Source organism: Pan paniscus, chromosome 10 (assembly GCF_029289425.2).
Source record: "Pan paniscus chromosome 10, NHGRI_mPanPan1-v2.0_pri, whole genome shotgun sequence".
In the NCBI taxonomy this organism is placed as follows: domain Eukaryota; kingdom Metazoa; phylum Chordata; class Mammalia; order Primates; family Hominidae; genus Pan; species Pan paniscus.
Genome location: NC_073259.2, coordinates 64,785,342 through 64,809,908, shown reverse-complemented (window position 1 = coordinate 64,809,908; position 24,567 = coordinate 64,785,342). Strand labels below are relative to the sequence as shown.

Sequence of the window (24,567 nt, the reverse complement as noted above, 5' to 3'; positions counted from 1 at the left end):
ACCACTGCACTCCAGCCTGGCAACAGAGTGAGAACTCATCTCAATAAAAAAGAAAAAAAAAAAGGCTGAGGTGATGATTCAAAGTTGTGAGACGGTTGGAAGCAGGGCTCATTCAGCTGAGCAGTCCCTGTGACTTGTAAAGGAGAAATAAAAACATCTTAGGACCCCCAAACTTGTTATGCAATGGGAAAGTTATGCCTAGAGACTGGGTCATGCAGCACTGCTATCCTTTTCCCAAATAGACAGCTATTACTTTACAACCTGGTGTCAAAGCATCACACATTACCCAGACCCTCACAGAAAGGCAGAAGGTCTGATACCATCTCCACATGATGGCCCTCATAAATTTTTCCCAACTAAACTCTTTGCTGGCCTCAAAGCCTTTCAAGATGTACATCCTCCCATAAAACAAGAACCATGTCCATTTTAACTTTAGGTCTACCATCTAAGTCTAGCTCCTAAAACTAAAGTTTGCTAGAGTCACACTGATAATGTCAATTACAAGCTGATCTTCCCAGGAGCAGAACAAATCATTCCTCCACCTACCCTGAGATGTTTGCATAATTGATTCTTCCTCTACTCCCTTTTTCTCTGAATTCTGTATAATATAATCACCTTATCTGTATAAAATGTAGATTTACTGAGCTCTAATTAATAGTTCCACAAAAGTATAACCATTTGCCTCACCACCCTACCCCCTCCTTCCCACATGCCTTCTCCCCTTTAAAGAAATGTATAAATACTGTATTAGTCCGTTTTCACACTGCTATAAAGAACTGCCTGAGACTGGGTAATTTACAAGGAGATTGAATTGACTCATAGTTCCACATGGCTGGGGAGGCCTCAGGAAACTTACAATCACGACAGAAGAAGGGGAAGCAAGCACCTTCTTCAAAAGGTGGCAGGAAGAAGTGCTGAGCAAAGGGGGAAGAGTCCCTTATAAAACCATCAAATCTCAAGATAACTCACTCAATATCACGAGAACAGCATGGGGGAAACCACCCCCATAATCCAATTACCTCCACCTGGTCTCTCTCTTGACACATGGGGATTACAGGGATTATAATTCAAGATGAGATTTGGGTGGGGAAACAGAGCCTAACCACATTTTACACATTTGATTTTTTAAAATATTTGATAACTTTCATTTTGAATTAATTTCCTTTGTAATCTCCCATATTTTATTTTATGCATTCAAAAGATTATTCTGGCCAGGCATGGTGGCTCACGCCTGTAATCCCAGCACTTTAGGAGACTGAGACGGGTGGATCACTTGAGGTCAGGAGTTTCTGACCAGCCTGGCCAACATGGTGAAACCCTGTCTGTAATTAGCCGGGCTTGGTGGCCCATGCCTATAATCCCAGCTACTCAGGGAGGCTGAGGCATGAGAATCTCTTGAACCTGGAAGGCAGGGGTTGTCGCTGAGATCGTGCCACTGCATTCCAGCCTGGGCGACAGAGCAAGAATCCGTCTTAAAAAAAAAAAAAAAAAAAAGATTCTAAGAAGGTGTCCATGGGCTCTACCAAACTACCAAAGAGGTTTATGGTCAAAAAAACAGAGAAGAGTTCCTGCCCTCAGGAGTTATTTCTTTTTTTTTTTTTTTGCATGGTTGAAATTAAGTTACTGCCATTTCTACATTCCAATCCAAGCAAATGTAAGAAGAGTTTCACGGTAAGCCATTCCCTTAGACAGAAGTTGCATATAACATTTCTGCTTATATATCATTATGAGAACTGAAACTTGACAACATCTAGCTGCAAGAGAGACTTGGGGGAATATAATCTCTACTTACATTCCAAGTGACTAAATACAAACTGACTTTGTACCCAGCTAACCATTACTAACAAGAAGGGGAAACAAACAAAAAAGAAGGGGAGGCCTGGCGTGGTGGCTCATGCCTGTAATCCCAGAACTTTGGGAGGCTGAGGCAAGCAGATCACTTGAGGTCAGGAATTCTAGATCAGCCTGGACAACATGGTGAAACCCCATCTCTACTAAAAATACAAAATTAGCCAGGTGTAGTGGTGCGGTCCTGTAATCCCTGCTACTTGGGAGGCTGAGGCAGGACAATCGCTTAAAGCAGGGAGGCGGAGGTTGTAGTGAGCCAAGATCATGCCACTGCATTCCAGCCTAGATGACAGAGTGAGGGTCTATCTCAAAAAAAAAAGGAAGAATGGGAAACAGATTATAGGGAGCAATCAAGAAAAGAAAAAGAACTAATGACCTCATTTACAACTTAAATGAATAGGCATTTTTTTTGCAAACCAAAATAATTTTTACTATAGATATGTTAATGATGTCATTAAAACATTTTCTAAAACATATTTTATAAGTTTAAGAGTTAATAAACCTTGGCCAGTTTCGGTGGCTCACGCCTGTAATCCCAGCACTTTGGGAGGCCAAGGCAGGTGGATCACAAGGTCAGCAGTTCAAGACAAGCCTGGCCAAGATGGTGAAACCCCATCTCTACTAAAAATACAAAAAATTCACCGGGCCTGGTGGCGGGTGCCTGTAATCCCAGCTACTCGGGAGGCTGAGGCAGAGAATTGCTTAAACCTGGGAGATGGAGGTTGCAGTGAGCCGAGATTTTGCCATTGCACTCCAGCCTGGGTGACAGAGCAAGACTCCGTCTCAAAAAAAAAAAGACTTAACAAGCCTTAAGGCTAAGTACTATGCTCATGAAAGACTCAGATAGCATCTAAGAGAGCCTTTGTTTTTGAATGCTGGGAAACATAGGGAGAGGATCCCGTAATTTATGAAAGGGAGCATAGTATGGAGCAATCTAATCCATGAGGGGAATCTTTCCCAAGCCTGACCAGTTGACAAGGCTTTCTGGCACACTAGGTTGTAAATCTCTTAAAGAGAAGACAGTGTAAAGCTTGGCTGTTGAGTAAACAAACTTTCAGGTCCATGAGATTGCATTCTCCCTTTGCAAGTTTCTTACTGGTGACCATTTAAGACTACTCTATTGATGAATATCACTTGTACTTTAAGACTGTGCAAAGATCAAACACTTTTGGAAAAATCAGACAACCTTTACTTACCTAGCAGAGAGAGGATAAAATCAGCACAAGTACAGACAAGGATACATGGCAGAGAGATCAGTTACTTTATCCCAAATACAGTTGTAGCTTCCCAGACATTAAATCCTAACGGACACTAAGCCCTCCTTAGGCTGTATAGGAGTGGGGTCCCTATCAGAATTTCCGGCAACAAAAGTCCCTCTCCTTGGGTTTGTTTTTACTTGCTGACCTGCATGGCTAGGTGCTAGAAAATCCCTTATCTGAGCCAAGTGTGTCCAGCTATGTTCCAGGAACTGCTCCTAGTGAGGTATATGTACTAATTCATGTAACTATCTCAAAAATTAAATAAGGTAAGTATTATTGTTATCCCCATTTTTCAGATGAGCAAAAAAGCAAAAAAATGAAGTGATTTTCCCACAAAGTTCTATCACTAGGGAGCTGCAAAACAAGATTCAAACCTTGGGGCATACTTAAGAGCACTGAACAGGTTTGAGCCAAAGAGCCATTAGAGGGCCAGAGCCAGGTCCTGAACCAACAATAGACGGAGACGTGCTAGACACACTGGAGGTGCTGGGGTATAAGGGACCATTGCTAGAGGAGCAAGCCCTTATGAAGGCAGCAGAGTGGACTATATGTAGGAGCATATACGGTATAGGATTATATATATAGGCTTTTATACAGGAAGAAGGTGGTATATACTGTAAAGGAATAGATATATAAACTATATAAATTCCTATACAGGATATGGTTAGGCTTTCAAATAAAATCATTATGCAACTTGGAAGAAAGTATGACTTCTGCTGGAAGAGATGATCTAGAGAGCTTCCAGCTTGAGGTAAATGATTTTTTAAAAAAGAAATGGCATGTCCATATTCTGTACTCATATCAGGAGATACTAAAGATCATTTTAAAAAAGGAGGACTGGCTGGGTACAATGGCTCACACCTGTTATCCCAGCACTTTGGGAGACCAAGGTGGACAGATTGCTTGAGTCCCAGGAGTTCAAGACCAGCCTGGGCAACATGGTGAACCCCATCTCTACAAAAAATACAAAAATCAGCTGGGTGTAGTGGTGCATGCCTGTTGTTCCAGCTAGTTGGGGGCCTGAGGTGGAAGAATTGCTTAAGTCAAGGAGGTCAAGCCCACAGTGAGCCAAGATCGTGCCACTGTAAATAAAAAAATATAAAAAGGACTGTTTGAAACTCCTATTATTTTTAAGTACAGAACTTGAAGCTTCACAGATATTACAGAACAAGAAACATTAAAATTCTCAATTAGATAAAAATAATGAAATTTATCAGGAAGTTCAAGTTCTGTGTGATAACCTTGGTGTACCCAAGTAAACAACTTCTGACATTCTGGTTATGCTAAACCAAGTGGAATCAAAGGTGAAAGACAGGCAGGATGCAGTGGCTCATGCCTATAATCCCAGCACTTTGTGAGGCAGAGATGGGAGGATCTCTTGAGCCCAGGAGTTGGAGACCAATTTGGGCGACATAGCAAGATCCCATCTTATTTCAAATTTTTAAAAATTGTTAATTTTTTAATTAAAATTAAAGAAAACCACTCTGCTGAAAATTAATTTAACTTTGAAACAGGCAGAACAACTGGAAAGAGTCAATGATGCTCTTTCCTGTGAACATGAGTGCCTCTAGCGAATGTTATGAAACAATTAGATGCGGCAATACAGTCCGTTGCACGGTGTGATACAGCCAAGGTAAGAAAAGATGACACAGCAAGAATTTACCAGCCTCAGTGTTATGCTTTGTCACCCAAGACAGCGATTATAATGGTGCATCTACTTGCTGCTCATGATAATCTATCCAAGATCATTAGGACAAGCAGTGGAGCCAGCCAGATGATGGCATGTGCCATTAATAAGGTGCTGATGGGAAGGGTGCCTGACAGGGGAGGCTGGCCAAATGAAATTGAACCACCACCCTCTGAAATGCCCCCTTGGCAAAAGAGACAAGAAGGCAGTGGCGGAAGGGGTGGTTGGGGTGGTGGTTGTGGAGGTAGAGGTGGTAGTAGAAGAGGCTGTGGGGGTGGAGGTGGAAGAGTTGGCTGGGGTAGAGGAGGATGGGAAAGTGGTGGGGGAGAGGGAGGAGGTGGGATGGAGGTGGTAAAGGAGGTTTCTAAGGCAGAGGAGATGATGGTGGGAGGGGAGATTATGGTGGAAAAGATTATGTAGATCCATATGGAGGAAGTGGTGATGGTGGTGGATATAGGAGATACTGAAGACTACAAAAATTAAAAACCAAAACCAACAAACCTCAAGCGCAAAGGAATAGTCTGCCCTCTTATGTCACAAGCACTAACTAACCACCTCTGCCCTTTCTCATCCCTTAATCATTCAGACAAGATTTCCTTGTTTACTTCCTCCTATAAAAACCCTAAGTCTACTTCATTTTCTTTGAAAAGATTCCTCTGCATTAATGGATGTTGTCCTTACTACAATAGCGTGAAAAAAAAAAGTCTCCTTATGCAGCTTAGCAATTTTCCAGGCTTGATATCAGTGACTCCATCTTGGGCTATTGACTCCATGCTGAGCTGCTGCTAAACTTTGAGGCCCACGAAGAAACTGTGAAAAATATTTCCTTCACAAACAACTGTTATAAATAAAGTTTCGGTGTTGCAAAAGAAATAGCACTGGAATATAAATTTTCTTTTTAATTCTCAGCAAGGCAATGTACTTTTTTTTTTTTTGAGACAGAGTCTTGCTCTGTCGCCCAGGCTGGAGTGCGTGGTGCAATCTTGGCTCACTGCAAGCTCCGCCTCCCGGGTTCATGCCATTCTCCTGCCTCAGCCTCCGGAGTAGCTGGGACTACAGGCACCTGCCACCACGCCCAGCTAATTTTTTGTATTTTTTAGTGTTAGCCATGATGGTCTTGATCTCCTGAGCTCATGATCCGCCTGCCTCGGCCTCCCAAAGTACTGGGATTACAGGCGTGACCCACCGCGCCCGGCGGCAATGTACCTCTATAGACGGGTGCGCCCTCACAGATGGAGCAATGGTGAGCTCACACCTGGGCAAGGGAGGGGAAGGGGTTCTTATTCCTGATGCACGTGGCCTCTGCTGCTGTGTCCTTCCCCTGTTGGCTAGGGTTAGACCGCACAGGCTAAACTAATTCTGACTGGCTAATTTAAAGAGAGTGATGGGGTGAGCGGTTTGGCAGGAAAAATGGTTAAGGCGGGGCAGGAAATCGGAATGAGTCAGGGTGGAGCTGGTAATCGGAATGAGTCAGGGTGGAGCAGGTGATTGAAATGAGTCAGGGTGGAGCAGGTGATGGAAAAAGGTTGCTTTACGAGGAAGTTAAGTTTAAAAGTAGAAGGCAAAGAATTGACCATACTGACATATTGATTCTTTGAAGAGAAATTTAGAATTCATATCTAACACAACCATTTTTGCAACAACACACAACCCAAGAAAGCTGGTCTCAATATTATTATTATTATTATTATTATTATTTTCCGAGACAGGCTCTTACTCTGTCACCCAGGCCGGAGTTCAGTGGCTCAATCTTGGCTCACTGCAACCTCTGCCTCCCAAGCTCAAGTGATCCCCCCATCTCAGCCTCCCAAGTAGCTGGGACTACAGGCGCATGCCACCACTCCTGGCTAATTTTTTTTGTTTTTTGTATATTTTTTGTAGAGATTGGGTTCACCATGTTGGCAAGGCTGCTCTCTCGAACTCCTGGCCTCAAGTGATCCTCCCCAAAGTGCTGGGATTACAAGCATAAGCCACCACGCCTGATCCCCAATCTTTTTTTGTTTGTTTTGTTTCATGAGATAGACTCTCTCTGTGGCCCACGCTGGAGTGCAGTGGCATGATCTCGGCTCACTGCAACCTCTGCTTCCTGGGTTTAAGCAATTCTCCCGCCTCAGCCTCCCGAGTAGCTGAGAATTACAGGTGCCCACAACCACGCCTGGCTAATTTTTATATTTTTAGTAGAAACAGGGTTTCACCATGTTGGTCACGTTGGTCTCAAACTCCTGATTTCAAGTGATTCACCCACCTCAGCCTCCCAAACTGTCAGGCCTCTGAGCCCAAGCTAAGCCATCATATCCCCTGTGACCTGCTCGTATACATCCAGATGGCCTGAAGCAACTGAAGATCCACAAAAGAAGCGAAAATAGCCTTAACTGATGACATTCCACCATTGTGATTTGTTTCTGCCCCATCCTAACAGATCAATGTATTTTGTAATCTCCCCCACCCTTAAGAAGGTTCTTTGTAATCTCCCCCACCCTTAAGAAGGTTCTTTGTAATTCTCCCCACCCTTGAGAATGTACTTTGTGAGATCCACCCCCTGCCCGCAAAACATTGCTCCGCGGAGCCTCTCCCAAAACCTATAAGAATTAAAGATAATCCCACCACCCTTTGCTGACTCTCTTTTCGGACTCAGCCCGCCTGCACCCAGGTGAAATAAACAGTCTTGTTGCTCACGCAAAGCTTGTTTGGTGGTCTCTTCACACGGACGCGCGTGACACAAAGTGCTGGGATTACAGGCCTGAGCCACCACACCTGGCCACCCCCAATCTTTAAGAATATTCTGGCCGGGCGCGGTGGCTCATGCCTGTAATCCCAGCACTTTGGGAGGCTAAGGCGGGCGGATCAAGAGGTCAGGAGATCGAGACCATCCTGGCTAACATGGTGAAACCCCGTCTCTACTAAAATACAAAAAATTAGCCGGGCATGGTGGCGGGCGCCTGTAGTCCCAGCTACTTGGGAGGCTGAGGCAGGAGAATGGCGTGAATCTGGGAGGTGGAGCTTGCAGTGAGCCGAGATCGCGCCACTGCACTCCAGCCTGGGCGACAGAGCGTGACTCCGTCCCCCCCCCCAAAAAGAAAGAATATTCTGTATGTAGTTTTTTTGTTTTGTTTCTGACAGACGCAAACGCACCCTTCTAGTAATGACTAAAGACTTCTTCGTTTAATTCACCAATGAAGTAATCTGACAATTTATGTAACAAATAAATTCCTATAAACATAAGCTCCCTTGCCCCTCTCCAGTGGCACAATCTCTGATTTGCCATCCTGGTTGCAACCTTCATTACTAAGTAAACGCTTACGTAAACCTTAATAATGAGATTCGGGCAATATGATTAAATATTGGTTTATTTGAGTGCAAAGTTTGAGGATGGCGACCTGGTAGGACACAGACTCCAAAAGATGGGGGTCAGTGCTTCGAAAGGGAGAAGTTGAGGGTCGTTTACACAGGCAGGGTCTGGGAAGCTTAACAGGATGTCAACATTTTCCATAGAAGGTTAACGCATAGCAATTTGATTGGTTCAAGGCAGTGTTTCTTTTTGGGAAGGGTCTATTTAACATTCCACATTAAGGATGTAATAGTCAAGCGGTCATTTATCTTATTCAAGGCGTATTTTATCTCAGATGCCATCTGGTCTGAGCTGGGAATAAGAAAATAAGGGAGTTAATCTATAACAAAACGTCGGCAATTAAGAGGTCGTGCTTCGTGATCTGGTCTCCAAAGTCAACTTTCCTCAGGGACTTTCAGAATCCCCAAATAGACTATCCACTTTCTTTCACACTTATTTGCCTCTAACTTGTTGATTTCTTTTTTTTTTTCTGTTTTTTAAGGGTTAACAATCTCTTGGGTGCACTCTGACTTCCATGCGCTTTATAGAAAAAATTGGTCCTGAGGCCAGCAGCAACAGTCGGTCTCAGGAACTTGTTAGAAATGCACATTTTTCAGCCCCACCCCAAACCTACTGAATCAGCAGTTTTGCTGGTGGTTCTCAATCTCTCTTTAACATGCCCTCTGGGTGCTGCGGATGCACGTTGAAGGTAGAAGATCGCTGCAGGAGATTTCCGCGTCGGGGAGATGAAAGCGCTCTGCAAGCCCGGGTGTTATCTGCGGGCCGGGTCCGCGGCTTCTCTGGTGGCACTAGGACCGCGGCGGCGCGGCCCTCGCAGCCACCGCCTCGGGCGTGAGGCGGAGCCTAGCTGTTCCTGGATCCTGGGCCTGGCTCCTCGACCCGCCCCTGGAGGCGGACCCCACTTGACTTAAACTCTGGGGCCCGGGAGGCCGCCGGTTTTCTCCCTGCTTGCCGGGGTGGTCCTCTTCCCTTTGTCGGTAAGTGTGAGACGAGCACCCCGAGGTCCCTCTGCCTTCCGGGGTCCGGGCGGGGCGGGGGCCGGGAGCCGGGAGCCAGAGGCGCTCGCGGTCCGGGCCTGCGCGCGGCGCAGAGCGCTTTTGTTCTGCGGCAAAGACGCAGTCGCGGGCGGCCCCGGAACCCGGGCCTCGGGCCCCGCCGGCTCGCGCGTCCCGCCGTCCGCCCACCGGAGCTGGGCCGGGCAGCCGCGCTTGCTTCTGCCCGCCGCACCGGGGCCGGCCCTGGGCCTCCGCGGATGCCGAGCCTTGCACCGGAGGGCGGGCCTCGCTGGCTGTTTTCCCTCATTGCCTGGCTCTGCGCGGTAGAGGTCGCGAGTGGCGAAGGCTAGGACGCATTTTGTCGAACTGCGAGGCGCGGCTGGTGAGGCGGGTGGGTATGAGAGCTGCTTATGTTTTTAAGGCTTTCCTGTCGCTGGAGTGAAAAAGAAAAATCTTTTTTTTTTTGCTATTTCCCGAGGGTTCTCCTCCTCCCCGGCCCTCTTAAGCCGAAGCCTCCTGGAACAGAATTGCTGTACTGGCATCTATCTCCAAGTGGTCCGCGAACGCTTCTGCGCCGGCGATGGTTTCTGTTCCTCAGCAATAGTTAGTTCCTTGAGGCATTTTTAAATGCACAAACGCATACCCATCTTAGGTGTTCTCGAGGGACACGGATTCCCTAAGCAAACGTCCTTAGGGTCCTGAGTTTAGCAGCAAACTTTCGGGGAATCATTTCCGTGAAAACAATTTATTTGTAGTACATCGAGTGCATACTGTCTTAACATAAGGATGTGTATGAGCTTGAGGCGCATTTTCATTAAGTGGCGGGCGGGTGCATTTCAGTAGGCGGGCCGCAGAGCTTGTTTGGGGATTGCGTTTTTCTGCTAAATGTGTTAGCTTTAATCATGTTTCAGTCACTGTTAATGTGCATGCATGTTAAGGTTTTAGGCTTTTTCCCCTGTGCAGTCGGATTTTTTTCTATTTAATATTAATCCAATAAAGACAAGTGCAGAGATAAAGTATTATTGTTTTGCAGTGATACTACAATAGTGGACCTAGAGGAGCGCACATAAATTCTAACTTAAGTGAGTGGTATTTTCAGGCCAGACCTAGTTTCTATTTCTGTTACTTAGGACACTTAATAAGAATTCAGTAAACTTAGCATGCTTTCAGTGCAGCCATAAAAGAAAACAGTTTTGCACAGCAGTGTCATATCTAGTAAACACATTAGCATGTGCTCTTTTATTATAAAATGTTTCTTGCTGTCCCTAGGACCAAAGAAGTAAACACTGTGTGGAGAGGGACTGACGTGTTTGGAGGGAAATGGGAATGTACACGATAATTAAAGAGTAAAGTTGTGCTCAACGGTAAGTGTATCACCTCTAAGAAATCCGCCCTGATTTAACCAGGCGGTTATTCACACTCAACTATGGAGTAATTCACCTACTACCGAATAAAATTACTAGCTCAGTGAATCAACATTGGTTTTAAATTAAACTGTGGGTCACAATGGAATTGACAGCAAAGCTTGAGAAGAAATGTTGTTGGCATAGTACTGAAAAATCAGTTGTTAATCTTAGCAAAATAAGGAAAGAAGTCTTTGGTAAGGGAATTGTGGTGGAAGTTACCTGGGCAGAGGTCTGCTTCTGTCTGTGCTGTGTTTATTTGATTGTTTTTATTATATTTTATTACTGCTGGTGGCACATAGGGGAATGTGGCACAGAGCACCACTCTGGAAGGATGCTTCCGGTGCAGCCAAAGTGGTCATGTCCAGGGCTTTCATCTGTAACCACAAAGTGTGTTAGGAAGTCTCACCTAATGATTAAGACCATGGTCCCTGTAACCACACTGCTTTGGTTCAGATCTTGGCTGTAGCACTCAGCCAACCCTGGAAAATAAACCTCTGCCTGTTCTCTCATCTATAAAATGGGGACAAGCACTAATGTCATAGGATTGTTATGGTAGAGTTACATGAGTTTCATGCATATCACAGTTAAACAGCTCCTGATGCATGGTAAGTGCCCCATAAATGTTAGCTATTGTCATGTTAGAGGAAATAGATTTTGTGGCCTGGGACATGTAATGCTGTCTTAGCAGAAATTCAGCTGGTTCATTTAAGCTCTAAATTTATGAGCTTTTTGTTGATTAAACCCATCACTGTAGATCCTCTTAGATTCTCTTTTTTGTAGGTCTTGTTTTGTTAGGAAGTACCCGTCACTACTGGTCCACATCTGGATTTACCTGCAGGCTTGTTTGAAATAAAAAATGCCTCCAAATTCCTAGGCAGGACAAACTTGCCCCAAAGCTTTGTTGTTCTACATTATCTCTGTGATTGTACAGGAATCTCTCTTCCCTCCTAGATTATCAGTGTCTTGGATATAATTGGAGCTCAAATGCTTAGGGAATTGATTTAATGTTGCTTAAAACATATTTGTAGGCCAGGTGTGGTGGCTCACGCCTATAATGCCAGCACTTTAAGAGGCTGGGGCAGGCAGATCACTTGAGGCCAGGAGTTCGAGACCAGCCCTGGCCTCAAGTTGGCCAACATGGCAAAACCCCATCTCTACTAATAATACAAAAATTAGTCAGGCCTGGTGGCACATGCCTGTAATCCTAGCTACTCAAGTGGCTGAACCCGGGAGGTGGAGGTTGCAGTGACCTGAGGTCACCCCATCGTACTGCAGCCTGGGTAACAGAGCAAGATTCTGTCTTTTTTAAAAAAAAAAAAAGCATTTATGAAGGTGAATTTCAAGAATCCAAGAATCTAATCAGGCCTCCCTCCCTCCCCCATTAGAGGCACACTCTATTATGTAAAACAGACAGGGAGTGTATTCATTTTGAGATAAGTCCAGGATAACAGTTGACTAACCCTGGCTATAGATACGCAAGTTAACATTCACTTTGGAAGAAGATTGTGAAGAAAGAATCTTGGACCTTGAGGAATTCTAAATGCTTTGTTGGGTGGCAACTATGCAATACTTACACTACTCCTAATACCTTAAGTGTGCTTGTAAGTGAAGAGCAAAGTTGGAGGCTGTTGAGGTAAATATCTCAAGTGAGATTGGAACTATACATTTTATGCTCCTGGTTTTCATGATCGCAAAGATTTAATGACAGTAACTTAAGATTCTCTTGATGTATCAAATTACAAGGTTTCATTTGTAAATAAGGTGATTAAAATGACAAAGTGTATTAAAAGAAATTGTATTGTCCAGTGAAGTTTTAAGAAACAGAAACCATAAGGTGATTATTATTTTTCAAGCCCCAAAGGAGAATTCATTAGATGACATACTTTTAAAGTTCATGGATCAGGGTCGGGTGCGGTGGCTCACGCCTGTAATCCCAGCACTTTGGGAGGCCAAGGTGGGCAGATCACCTGAGGTCAGGAGTTGGAGACCAGCCTGGCCAACATGGTGAAGCTCCATCTCTACTAAAAGTACAAAAAATTAGCCAGGCGTGGTGGCACATGCCTGAAATCCCAGCTATCCGGGAGGCAGAGGTTGCAGTGAGCTGAGATCGCGCCACTGTACCCTAGCTCGGGTGACAGAGTGAGACTCTGTCTTAGAAAATAAAGTCCATGGGCTGGTCGCAGTGGCTCACGCCTGTAATCCCAGCACTTTGGGAGGCCAAGGCAGGTGGATCATGAGGTCAGGAAATCGAGACCACCCTGGCTAACAGGTGAAACCCCAAAATTAGCCAGGTGTGGTGGCATGCGCCTGTAGTCCCAGCTAACTCAGGAGGCTGAGACAGGAGAATTGCTTGAACCCAGGAGGGGAGGTTGCAGTGAGCTGAGATCACACCACTGCACTCCAGCCTGGACGACAGAGCGAGACTGTCTCAAAAAAAAAAAAAAAAAAAAAAGTTCATGGAGCGCAACCTTTGGGTTTTGATGGATCCAGGATCTAAATCCAAAAGAGAGTTTTAAAGATTTGGGATACTGTATCTTTGAGCTCTGCTGTCCTCTGCTTTGGTTTTCAGGCAGACCATCCCTCCACTGGGCAGCCCTGACATCTCCAGATGCAAGCAGCTTCAGGTTGTTCGGAGCATGCCTTTTGTAACTATAGTTAGAGATAAAATTCATAAGCCATTTATTCACCCATTTACATCCAGTGTACAGTTTCAGTGGTTTTTAGTATATTCAGAGTTGTGCACCCATCACCACTGTCAATTTAAGAATATTTTATTACCCCCAAAGTATCTCCATACTCAATAGTGGTAACTCCCCATTTTCTCCAACGCACCTTTCCCTAGGTAACCATTAATCTACTTCTGTAGGTTTGCATATTCTGAACACTTCATATAATTGAAGTCATAATATTTTTCATCCAGCATGTTTTCAAGGCTCATTTATGTTAACACATGTATGTTACTTCATTCGTGTTTATTACCAGATATTCCGTTGTATGGATATGCCACTTTTGCTTATTCTTCCATCAGTTAACAGATGTTTGACACGTTTTCACTCTTTGACTACTGTGAATAGTGCAGCTATGATCATTCATAGTGTTTATGTAGACGTGTGTTTTTATTTCTTTTGGGTAAATACCTAGGAGTGGAATTCCTTGGTTATGATAACTGTTTAACATTTTGAGGAACTGCCAGGCTATTATCCAAAGTGGATTTACCACTTTATTTTTTATTTAACTTTTGTTTTATGTTTGGGGGTACGTGTGTAGGTTTGGGGGTACGTGTATAGGTAAAGTTGTGTCATGGGGGTTTGTGGAACAGATTATTTAATCACCCAGGTATTAAGCCTAGTACCCAATTAGTTGTTTTTTTCCGAATCCTCTCCCGCCTCCCACGCTTTGCCTGCCTATAGGCCCCAGTGTGTTGAGCCCCTCTACATGTCCATGTGTTCTCATCATTTAGCTCCCACTTATGTGTGAAAGCATGCAATATTTGGTTTCCTGTGTTAGTTTGCTAAGGATAATGTCCTCTAGCTCCAAGCTCCTGCAAAGGACATGATCTCATTCTTTTTTTATGGCTGCATAGTATTCCCTAGTGTATGTGTACTGTTTTCTTTATGCAGTTTACCGTTGATGGGCATTTAGGTTGATTCTGGGTCTTTGCTATTGTGAATAGACATGCACAATTTTATACAGCAATGTTTGAGAGATGGTTGGTCTACATCCATAGACACTTAACTTTTATAGCCATAGAAGTGAGCCTGAAGTGGTAGCTCATTGTGGTTGTGATTTGCATTTACCTGATGATTAGTGATGTTAAGCATCTTTTTATGTGCATATTGATTTCTTTGGAGAAGTATCTATTCAAAACTTTTGGCCTTAAATTTGTGTTGTCTTTGGATTGTCAGGTTGTAAGTTTTTAAGATATCCTGGATTCTGATCCTTCCTTACTAGGGACCATAAATGTGAGGGTTTACTCCTGGGTTCTAGGTTCTATTCCATTGATCAATGCCTGTCCTGTGTCAGTACTATATGGTCTTGTTTATTGTAGTTTTGTCGTTTTGTTTTTTTGTTTTTTGTTTTTAAGACTGAATCTCACTGTGTTGCCCAGGATGGAGTGCGGTGGTGTGATCTTGGCTCACTGTAACCTCCGCTTCCGATTCTTCTGCCTCAGCCTCCAAAGTAGCTAGGATTACAGACACTTGCCACCACACCGTGGTAATTTTTGTATTTTTGGTAGAGGCGAGGTTTCACCATGTTGGCCAGGCTGGTCTCGAACTTCTGACCTCAAGTGATCAGCGTGCCTCTGCCTCCCAAAGTGCTGGAATTACAGGCGTGAGCCACTGCTCCCTGCCGGCTACTCCCTTTTCAACCCCTCGTTTTTCTGTGTCAAACTTGCTGAGTGGCAGTCAGAAAATGAAAGTACCTCTGATTGGTCCCCTCCCACAACCAATCAGGCTAGTGGCTGGCCACTACTTCATTTACATAACGTGAATCCATGGTAAACCTCTAGAGAGTATTTAAACTGCAGAAAATTACGTAACTTGACTGTCTTGAGCCACTGCTGCCCCCGCTTCCACCCTGTGGAGTGTGCTGTCCTTTAAAATAAGTCTCTGCTTTGGCTGCCTTGCTTGTGTGGTTTGTTCAGTTCTTTGTTCAAGACGCCAAGAACCTGGACAACTACCCTCAACTGCATGGTTTAGAGGAACTCTTCTGTTCCACTGAAGGCATTTTGTCTATCTCCAGTGGCAGAAAATTGACTCACTCATAATAGGAGCGATAAAGAAGCGATACTTCTGGCCAACATGGTGAAAAGCCATCTCTACTAAAAATACAAAAATTAGCTGGGCGTGGTGGCGTGTGCCTGAAATCTCAGCTGCTGGGGAGGCTGAGGCAGGAGAATCGCTTAAGCTCAGGAGGTGGAGGTTGCAGTGAGCCAAGATCACGCCACTGCACTCTAGCCTGGTGACAGAGCGAGACTTCGTCTCAAAAAAAAAAAAAAAAAAAAGGAGTGATACTTCAAATACAGTTTTTACCTCAACACAGTGTTGTCTTAATATGGTTTGTACCTGCCTGCCACACACTGATGTGTCATGTATACTTGGGGGTGCTTGTCAGCGCTTTTCAGATATTTAAGATCACCAGACCTCTAGTACACGGTGTGTCCAATCTTTTGGCTTCCCTAGGCCACTTTGGAAGAAGAATTGTCTTGGGCCACACATAAAATACACTAACACTAACAATAGCTAATGAGCTTTAAAAAAATTGCAAAAAAAAAATCTCATAATGTTTTAATCATGTTTATGAATTAGTGTTGGGCCTCATTCAAAGCCGTCTTGGGCTGCATGCTGCCCATGGGCCGCGGATTGGACAAGCTTGATTTAGTAGATGTTTCCTTGAGTTGGGTATCCAGAGGGCTCCAAAATGAATTACTTGGCAGAATTCTGGTAGGGTAACTGGCTTCCGCTTCATGTGTTCTCTGTTGTCTTTAATTCCCATTTTAGGGAATAATACAGATAGAAAACATGGTCTAAAATTTGTCTCTGGCTTCTCTGCTCTAAAGGCACAACAGGCTAGTGTCAGTATTCTAGCCTGAATGATGATAGTCTGTTGGATTGGTCTGAACTTCCTGCTGGCCAGTCAAGATGTGTGATTGCCAGCACTTCATGCTGTACCTGTGTTAACGAGTCAGAAAAAGTAGAGCAATTTATTTCTCCCTTTTTTAGGGAGAAAGCCCTGTGGCTCTCACTGGTGAAGCTTGGTAGTTGGGATATATTTAGCTGACTTGGCTCTGCATGGGGAACGTTTGGTATGTCCTCCACAATAGGTGTGATCATCCTGCTGGGAATCACAATTGCAGGCACTTTTTAATCCGGTGTTGCCTAAGACAAAGTACAATGGATTAGGATATCTGATTGGATGGCCTGTGGTTCTGAATAGAGTTTGTAGCTGGATACATGAAAGATGGGAAGGCAGAGTTGTAGGTGAACAGCTTCACCGTGGTGCCCTGATGACTTGCTCTTCTCATAGACCATGGAGGCAAAGCTTAGGCTTAATCACAGGCTGACCCATATTCTTGCAGGACAACCCTGCAGGTCCTCCAAGAACAAAGTGAGAGAAAAGCAGCCCTGTGAGAAACAGTCACAAAGCAGTTTCTCATCTGCCTCCTTGGTTTCAGTTGTGCATAGGACTTTACCACCTTGCGGGGTATACTTGCTGGCTATAAAATGGCCACAGTTTGGTGTTCTCATCTGGCTTGGTGTCATCCTGTGGGGCTGGGGATACTGATCTTGATTTTGCTGTTGGACTTAGTAATACATGAATCCATTTGGCCTTTTGCTGACTGCAGTTACAGAAGCATAGAGAACTGTTCTGCCCCTTCTAACCACTGTGCTGCAAGAGGGAGTATTGCGAGTCTTTGTTAATTTGTTGTGATATTTAAATGAGATAAAAGTATATGAAGCATTCCACATAGTTCTTTACATACACATTTTCAAATGTTAGTTGTTTATAGTAGTACAGATGTACCTCAGCTTACGATGGAGTTACATTTCGATAACCTGTATTAAGTAGAAAATGTAAGTCAAAAATGGGGTTTTATAGACATGATGGGATGGGAAAACACAACATCCAAAAAACTTAGCTAACACAATACACCATTGATTGGTTTTTTGTTTTTTTTTAACGTGCCGTGGGAGGGGCAGCCCTGCACGCCCGCCCCCCCCCCCCACAACACCAGCCTGCCTCCGCCGGGGGGGGTTTTGTTTTTTTGTGTGTGTGTGTGTGTTTTTCATTGATTGTTAATGCTCATGATCACGTGGCTGACTGGGTGCTATGGCTTGCTGCCACCACCCAGCGTGGAAGAATATCATACTGCCTATCACAGGCCCGGGAAAAGATCAAAATTCAAAGTACAATTTCTGCTGAATGCCTGTATCACTTTTGCATCATTGTAAAGTCAAAATTATTAAGTCATACCATTGTATTGTGGTCCAGGACCATCTGGGCTTAGAAAAATGGATTCTAGAAAGCCTATTTAAGGACTAATAGGCTAATTTTTTCTGTGACTAAGGTGACAGAAAGCCAGAGCTAGTACAGGTTGAATAAATTGTGTTACATTTGGAATTCCTGAAAAGTGGCTTTTTACACTGAATTGTTAGTATTGGTGGTTTGTTAACTTTCTACAGGTATCTCTAATTTTTCGAATGCTTATATTGCAAATCAGGTTTTCAATGAAAAATAGACTTTACTCAATTTAACCGTATCAGTGGATACTCTTCAAATAAACTTTCCTGTGTGGAACATAAGAAGTGGAACTTAAAAAGCCATAAGGGAAATTTTCAATTTAAAATACCAGAGCGAATTTATATATTTTAGGTATAAGAATAGTATTTTAATGTATATTATTTATTTCTTAAGTCCTATGTCTTTTAGGTACTGAAATGCTTACAGATGAAATCATGCTATGTCTGTGGTTGGCATAGATAGAAAAGGAAACAGAAGTGGTCAGGACTTTTTCCCATCTATAAGTTTACATTAGGACTTCTCTTTAATGTGGTGTTCAGATAATGTTTGTTTATTTAGCAAATACTGAAACCTGCTAGACATTATCTACATGCATGTGTCTTTTGGGTTGGCCTGAAAGACTTTTATGCCTGTCGTATTGGCTGTTAATAGTACTTTGATTCACTCTGATGATGTTCCACTTACCTTTAATAAATTGTCAACCCACTTTTCTTTCCCTTTTTTGAGACAGATCTTGCTGTGTCATCCAGGCTGGAGTACAGTGGCACTACCATAGCCCACTGCACTCTCGACTTCCCATGCTCAAGTGATCCTTCCATCTCAGCCTCCCAAGTAGCTGGGAATATAGGCGTGTACCACCACGCCTAGCTAGTGTTTCTATTTTTATTTTTATTTTTTTGTAGAGACTGGGTCTTACTGTGTTGCCCATGCTGGTTTTGAACTGCTGGACTCTGCCTCAGCCTCTCAGCATGCTGAGATTATAGGTGTGAGCCACCACACCTGGCCAGTGGTAACCCCTGTGTATAAAACAATTCTTAGGCTGAGATGGCTTGAGCATCAGGAGTTCAAGACCAGCCTAGGCAACATGGAGAAACCTCATCTCTACAAAACATTAAAAAAATTAGCCACATGGTGGCATTCACCTGTAGTCCCAGCTGCTTGGGAAGCTGCGGTGAGAGAATTGCTTGAGCCCAGGAGGTGGAGTTGCAGTGAGCTGAGATCGTGCCACTACACTCTAGCCTGGGTGACATAGTGAGACCCTGTCTCAAAAAAAAAAACCAAAATTCTTGCTGTGGCTCAGTTTATACTTCCATATTCTATTTCTTATTGTTTTATCTGGCCACCATGCCATATTCACAATATTAGGTTCATTTTCTGGTTTGTTTGGTTTTCTTTTGTTTTTGAGACGGAGTCTTTCTCTGTCGCACAGTCTGGAGTGCAGTGGCATGACTTCCGCTCACCACTGCCTCAACCTCCTGGGTTCATCCAATGCCTCAGCCCCCCAAGTAGCTGAGAATACAGGTGTGTGCTACCACAATGCTGCCCAGGTTAGTCTTGAACTTCTGAGCTCAAGTGATCTGCCTGCCTTGGCCTCCCAAAGTTCTGGGATTACAGTTGTGAGCCACTGTGCCCAGCCTAGGTCTATTTTCTTATACTTCTTTCTATTCATGTGTATGTGTGCTTGTGCATGTGTGTTTAACATGGATAGTAATATGGTTATTTCCTATAGGTATAATTTTAGATTATTTTTTGCTTTATAATTTTCTGTAGTAAGCCCAATTTACAAATAAAGGAAGCTGCTGGGTTGACAACTTTTCAGTTATTTGCATTGTGTGGATATAGAATATTTTTTAAATTTCACAGATATTGTTAATCTTAGTGCGATCTTTAATATGAAAGTCCACATCCATAATTATCTTTATGCTTTCTTGCAGCTGTTTACTTCTAATTATTTCCTGATTCACAAATTAATTTTTGCAATTCACAACTTCAAGAATACTTGGACTATTGGATTCAATCCATAGTAATCTGCAAAAGAAGAGAAGCAGAATTATACCTAGAAGTCTACTAATGGACAGTTAGTCACCCATCTACATGTTGAGGTACTCTGGACCTTTTTCTTTCACCCTCACTGGAAGGGAATGTGGGTGGGAATTTAAGACATCTACTTCCTTGTTGATTTTCCACCTATTTGTTCTATTCATTATTGAAAGTAGGGAATTGAAGTCTTCCACTCTTATTGGTGAATTGTGGTTTTTGCTTCTTGTATTTTGATGCGCTTTTAGGTGTTAATAACCTACATACCACATTTGACAGTTTTAAGTAAACAAGCTTCCAGATTAACTTGCTTTGGGGAGGTATTGTGATACAAGATGGTGACATCCTGTCCTTGAGTAAAGAATCTTACACATTCCTCAAATGGGTATACTGATTAATACATAACCTAACACTCAAAAGGGTGCTGCTTTATTTGTAAATCAGGTTTTATTGATGCAAGTTTTCTTGCACTTAGACATTTTAGCCTATATGTTGCAATCAGTAGCCAATGATTATAACCTCAGTATTGTATCCTCCAACGAAAAAAGACAATTTGAGTATTAGGAGTCCCCCTCCCTTCTCCTATAATTTCATATAAAAGCCTTCCAACTTGTAGCGGACTCCAGAACACTTTGAACTCTGTTGGTATGTCTTCCCAGATTGATCCTCACATTTGGCCTCCAGTAAGCCTTTATCAGATTATTTCTACCTCAAGAACCTTCGTTTTAGACAACAGTGCATATATGTTTGTAATTGTTACCTTGATGGGTTGATCCTTTTATCATTATAAAATGCATCTCTTTATCAGCATTTTTTGTCTTAGTCTGTTTTGTCTGATACTAGTATAGGCATTCCTGCTTTCTTTTTTTGAGATGGAGTTTCACTCTTGTTGCCCAGGCTGGAGTGCAGTGGCACAATCTCAGCTCACTGCAGCCTCCGCCTCCCAGATTCAAGTGATTCTCCTGCCTCATCCTCCCAGGTAGCAGGGATTACAGGCATGTACCACTATACCTGGCTAATTTTTTGTATTTGGTGGAGACGGGGTTTCACCAGGTTGGTCAGGCTGGTCTCGAATTCCTGATCTCAGGTAATCCACCCACCTCGGCCTCCCAAAGTTCTGGGATTATAGGTGTGAGCCACTGTGCCTGGCCTGCGTTCCAGCTTTCTTGTAGCTATTTGTGTCATCATTTTACTTTCAGTCTGTGTTTTTGGATCTAAGGTATATCTCTTGGAAACAATAACATATAGTTGGATAGTTTTTAAAGTCCAGACTGACATTCTCTGTCTTTTGGATTGTGATATTATGAAATATATCTCTGGTCTTTATCCCTGTTTTCAGGCATACACTCCTAAAATTCGTGCAGTCTCCAAAGTGATAAATGTCTTTTTTGTATGCTAATGAGTTGACTTATGGCTGACATCCCCTAGTTTCAGAATGGAGGGCTGGTCACCTGAAAGACCAAGGCCCGATTAAAGGGTTGGGACTTTTCAGCCCTACCCCTAATTCCTGGTACCAATTGTCTATCTTAGTCCATTTTCTGTTACTTATAGCAGAATAACTGAAACAGGGGCCCTTATGAAGAAAAGGAATTCATTTCTTACACCTTTGAAGGTGCACCTGGTTGAGAGGGAGGGGGTGAGGTTAAGTTGATCACCAATAGCCAATGGTTTAATTAATCAGACCTGTGCAATGAAGCCTCCATAAAACCGGAAAGGATAGAGTTTAGAAGGCTTTTCAGGTTGCTGAGCAGGTGGAGGTTCCTAGAGGGTGGCGTACCCAGGGAGGGCATGGAAATGCTGTGCCCCTTCTCATGTGACCTTGCCTTCTACATCTCTTGATCTGAATCCTTGGTAATGTACTTTATAATAAACTGATAAAGTGTTTCCCTGAGTTCTGTGAGCTGCTCTAACACGTCAAACCAAAGGAGTGGGACATGGGAATCCCAGTTTACAGCTGGTCAGTCGGAAGCACAGGTAAAATAACCTGGGACTTGGTGTTGGCATCAGAAGTGGGGGCAGTCTCGGCTGGGTGCAGTGGCTCACGCCTGTAATCCCAGCACTTTGGGAGGCCGAGGTGGGTGGATCACGAGGTCAGGAGATCGAGACCATCCTGGCTAACATGGTGAAACCCTGTCTCTACTAAAAATACAAAAAATTAGCCAGGCGTGGTGGTGGGCACCGGTAGTTCCAGCTACTCAGGAGGCTGAGGCAGGAGAATGGCGTGAACCTGGGAGGCGGAGCTCGCAGTGAGCCAAGATGGTGCCACTGCACTCCAGCCTGGGGGACAGAGTGAGACTCCGTCTCAAAAAAAAAAAAAAAAAAAAAGTGGGGGCAGTCTTGCAGGACTGAGCCCTAAACTGATGAGATCTGACACTATCTTCATATAGGTAGTCTTGGAATTAAAATGAATTAGAGGACACCCACCTGGTGTGTACACTGCAGAACTGATTGCTTGTTATGTGGGGTGAGACACCCACACATCTGGTGTCAGAAGTGTGAGAAAGTTTATTCCTACATTCTCAGAATTGTTTATATAAAAATGTTATTTTTTATATAATTACATTTACCTCTAATGTTTTACTTTTTGTTTTTATGTCTCGTCTTTTTATTCCTTTCTTATTCCTTAGTGGGGTTTATTTTGCATAAATGAGTATTTTCTAATGTAGCATTTTAATTTCTCTTTGTTTTTTCTGTTTTTAATTTCTTTAACGATATTTTCACTGTATTTTTTGTAACTTCATGGAAGCACAAATTATTTTTAAAAGTATTTTTTATATTAAAGTATCAGTGATGGAGGCTGGCAGAGATCTTGGGGCGAGAATTTATTTTCTCAGAGAAATGGTAGTGATGGACCATGGAAACTTGTCTATGGTAATCTGTGTTAGAATATATTCTTGAAAGTTCTAAGAATACATTATATCCACAAGTAGATTATGCCATCCTAGAGACTGCAGCTGACCCTTGAACAATGTGCGTTTGACCCATGTGAATCCACATACACATGGATTTGACTTTTTTTTTTTTTTTAAGAGATGAGGTCACTCTCTGTTGCCCAGGCTGGAGTGCAGTGTACAGTCATAGCACATTACAGCCTCAAACATCTGGGCTCAAACAGTCCTCCCATCTCTGCCTCCTGAGTATCTGGGACTGCATCCACACACTACCTTGTCTGGCTACACTTGGAGTTTCTTCTGCATCTGCCACTCTACTGCCACCCTAAGTCGTAATCCCTATGTTGTTCAAGGGTCGATTGTATTTTCTTTCACAGTCTTATTTGTGTAGCTAGTAGGCAATCTTCCAAAAACTTCAATTTAGGTCGTTCCGGAGTGCTTTTTGAGTTTTCAGTTTTCTTCTATGCCAGTAAAGGAGAGGGATGGAGGAAAAAAAACCCCAAATTAACATAAAGATAGTTTCCCTTCCTACCCATATGCTCTGTATTAATTGCTAGGGCTGTGTTTGAGATAGGAAAACCAAAACTTCTTCACACAACTGACCATTTCATCTCTGGTCACCAGAATGTATTTGGATTTCTTCCCATCAGCAAACTGTTTTCCAGCTGACAACAACTGGGTATCCTACAATTCAATTACATGTTGGCATCATCTACCTGGAGAAAGCTTCAGATCCCACAGGTTGAGGACTCAGTCCCACAAGACTGCCCCTGACTTCGCCAGTCCTGGGTCCTGGGTTGCGACCTGTACTTTTGACCAACCTGTTACAAAGAGGGGATTGTCAAGACTCCCTCCGTGGATTTGATTAATTTGCTAGAGCTCACAGAACTCAGGGAAACAGTTTACTTATTATAAAGGCTATTAGATGAAGAGCCAGGTGGAAGAGATGCATGGGGGAATGCATATGTGAGCTCTTCCATGCCCTCTCCAGGTGCCCCACCCTACGGTCACCTCTATGTTACCAGACACTCCTGTTAGGAGATTACAAAGGTCTCAGGAGCTCTGTGTCAGGAACCGGGTTCAAAGACCACGTATTAGTGCAAAAGATTGTATACCCCAATCTACAAGAGTTTTAGGTGCCCCGTGTCTGGAATCATGGGCAGAGACCAAGTATGTATTTCTTATCGTGGGCTACTATGACAGTAATGCCACAGACTGGGTGGAGAAATTTATTTCTCCCAGTTCCGGAGGCTAGAAGTCCAGGGTCAATATGTTTGATTTCTGTTCTCTTGAAGCTTCTCTCTCAGTGGCTTGCAGGTGACTGTCTTCTTGCTGTGTCCTAATGTGGTCCTTCCTCTGTGGGCCGACATCGCTGGTGTCCCTCTTCCTATGGGGGTTACTAGTCGGATTAGAGCCCCACTCTAATGACCTCGCTTAACCAATTATCTCCTTAAAGGCCCTATCTCCAAATACACTGAGGGTCAGGGCTTTCACTTATGAATTTTGGGGAGGGTACAATTCAGTTCATGAGACTCTCTCCTCCAAGTTGACGTAAAAGCCAGGGGACAGTGAGGGGGACGGGCAGTTATGAAGCATCATTAATTCTCCTTAGAAGTGCTGCTTTTCTTCTGTCAGTGAACACTGTGACCCATTCTGCTTCCAACCTTGTGGACTAGTCAAAGTAGTGAGGAACAGAGTCCTAACACCTGAGAGTTGTAAAATGAGTGTCAGCATGTGGTGGCTGCCTTTTTTTTTTTTTTTTTTTTTTTTTTTAACGGATAGACTTTATTTTCTAGAGGAGTTTTAGGTTTAAAGAAAATTGAGGTCAGGCATGGTGGTTCATGCCTGTAATCCCAGCACTTTGGGAGGCCAAGGCAGACAGATCATGAGGTCAGGAGTTTGAGACCATCTTGGCCAACATGGTGAAACCCCATCTCTAGCAAAAATATGAAAAATGAGTCAGGCATGGTGGCACGCGCCTGTAGTCCCAGCTACTCGGGAGGCTGAGGCAGGAGAATCGCTTGAACCCGGGAGGTGGAGGTTGCAGATCGTGCCACTGCACTCCAGCCTGG

At 43.6% G+C, this 24,567-nt stretch overlaps 1 protein-coding gene and 1 pseudogene across 8 annotated transcripts in view; both read left to right on the top strand.

The window, feature by feature from the left end:
* Nucleotides 1-3,304: 3,304 nt before the first annotated feature.
* LOC100981848 (protein FAM98B-like) lies at nt 3,305-5,385 on the top strand (annotated as a pseudogene).
* Nucleotides 5,386-9,003: 3,618 nt separating this feature from the next.
* Nucleotides 9,004-24,567, top strand: part of RESF1 (retroelement silencing factor 1) — a 33,430-nt gene continuing 17,866 nt past the window's right edge. For 2 of the 8 annotated variants that reach the window (XM_003813731.6, XM_063593099.1), the window contains exons 1-3: nt 9,004-9,120; nt 10,408-10,502; nt 19,502-19,669. The gene's annotated coding sequence lies outside the window, so the exon portion shown is untranslated. Of the gene's footprint in view, nt 9,121-9,236; nt 9,530-10,407; nt 10,503-10,632; nt 12,178-13,113; nt 13,169-19,501; nt 19,670-24,567 lie in introns of those variants that run through there. The other 6 variants (XM_034936065.3, XM_008966302.5, XM_055095762.1 and 3 more) reach the window with 6 other exon arrangements.